We start from the raw sequence: 1,800 nt of genomic DNA on the forward strand, positions 1-1,800 counted from the left end.
TCTTGGAGAGCCAAAGACCCCTGCAAGACACTTAAATGGGGATTTAAAGGGGAAAGGATTGGGGATCAGTTCTTTCCCCAGTCTCAGATGGTTGCAAGTAGCCTGGAAAAATCCAGACTGATTTACAAAGTGAATAGAGTCTGGTGACTCTCGATTGGGAAAAGTTTGACACTTGCATCGCGACGGGCACTAACTTTGAAATCATTAGTCCAGCCTTACCAATCACATTGATCAGAGATTCCTAACATTATTTCCTACTTTGCCTAAATGTTACAAACTGTCAATAAACAGCCAGGAAACAATATACGTGGACCTACATTTGCTGTAAATGAATTTCTGCATTTTTCCAATTGCATTTTTTGACGTTTGCAGGTGTTGTTGCTTCTGTTTATCACAATAAGTTTAGGTTTCGTCTTCCCTCTCGTCGCTGATTGGCCTGACATTTTTCTTGTCTGAGGGAAACGGTTGTGAACTATGGTGATCCAGACTAGATCTCCCTGAAAGAAGGTGGGTGGGGCCAGGCTAGGTTGCAAGCTTTTTTCAATTAATGTGCACAAGATCTAGGTTATGATTAGTAACAGAGCAATATAGAATATTATATATTCATATATGTATATGTGTATATATATATATATATATATATATAATAGATTGCAACTAATTCCAGTGATTACCTTGTAATCACACCTCCATACCTTACAGAATTACTTGATAGTGACACACCACAAAAAGGCACAATTCCTTCCATACTTTATTTGTACGAAACAAAATGTGTGTCAACAAACGAAACAGAACATTCATACAGACTTTCATCAGGACCCACATGACCCAGTTAACAATAATAATAATAATAAAAAAACGTGTTTCACTTGAAAAAGAACAGACCTTTTCTCATACTCAAACACATAGAGGTATAGATTCTTCAATGAGCAGTGTGTCAATAAGTATTCTTATTACGTTTTTTAATTTTTTTTATTTTTACAATTATCAGTTACAGGGAACAGACATATCTTATTGTGAATCCACTCCAAGAAAAGGTGACTTCTTGTGCACTGTGTAGACATGTTTGCCGGAGTGCAATTTCATCACACCATAAATGATTATTAAATTCAATAAGTTTATATCTATTTTATTTAAATAAGCTTTGCCTCCTGTGTTCATTTACATATACACAACGTGAGCAATTTTAGTCAGTCCACACCAAGGGGTTCAAGTAACATTGTTAGGTTGGTAATCTATTAGGGGGGCCAGTGCATAGTACAGCTATTTAGAAAGTGCAAATTTCATAGAATGGGCCTCTCTGGCCATGTCCAATGTGTAACCATGCTGTAGTAAAGGGGTGATGATGTTAACATGTTTTCAGTGATTAGTACATGTGAGGCCAAGACTGAACAACAGTGCACAAGTCTGGAAGGAGAGAGACATTAGCACCTTACTGGCGTGGAGTTGGGAGTGAGAGATTAAATGCTCTTTTGAGATCTGAGCAAAATAAATTCTCATAATGTTCTGATTTCTTAAACTGTTTGCATGACTTAACATCAATTGATGTTTTATTTGTAACATAATTCTGATATAAATCCATTTTACACTGTTAAAAAAGTTCTTGGCAACTGTTTATCTCTGACAAAAATTGAAAATGTCACCTTGATAACTGTAGATGAATAAAGAATAATATGACAAGGGTTTATGGTCCTCCTGTCACTGACAAAATCATATTACGACCTAAACATAGACTATGAAAAAACAAGATATATACACATCTTAAACAAATGAGCATGTACATGGCAAATAAAAAAGTAA

The 1,800-nt window shown here is 35.6% G+C and overlaps 1 protein-coding gene across 4 annotated transcripts in view; it reads right to left on the minus strand.

Annotated features, from left to right (window-relative positions):
* Positions 1 to 738: 738 nt before the first annotated feature.
* Positions 739 to 1,800, minus strand: part of LOC143134802 (receptor-type tyrosine-protein phosphatase delta-like) — a 121,731-nt gene continuing 120,669 nt past the window's right edge. For all 4 annotated transcript variants that reach the window (XM_076295460.1, XM_076295458.1, XM_076295459.1 and 1 more), the window contains one exon: positions 739 to 1,800. This exon is cut by the window's right edge and continues 1,657 nt beyond it. The gene's annotated coding sequence lies outside the window, so the exon portion shown is untranslated.

The sequence above is a fragment of the Alosa pseudoharengus genome, unplaced genomic scaffold, assembly GCF_046254945.1.
Source record: "Alosa pseudoharengus isolate Yale_2024_CS ecotype anadromous, Long Island Sound unplaced genomic scaffold, YU_APseudo_1.1 YU_APseudo_1.1_scf_2, whole genome shotgun sequence".
NCBI lineage: Eukaryota > Metazoa > Chordata > Actinopteri > Clupeiformes > Clupeidae > Alosa > Alosa pseudoharengus.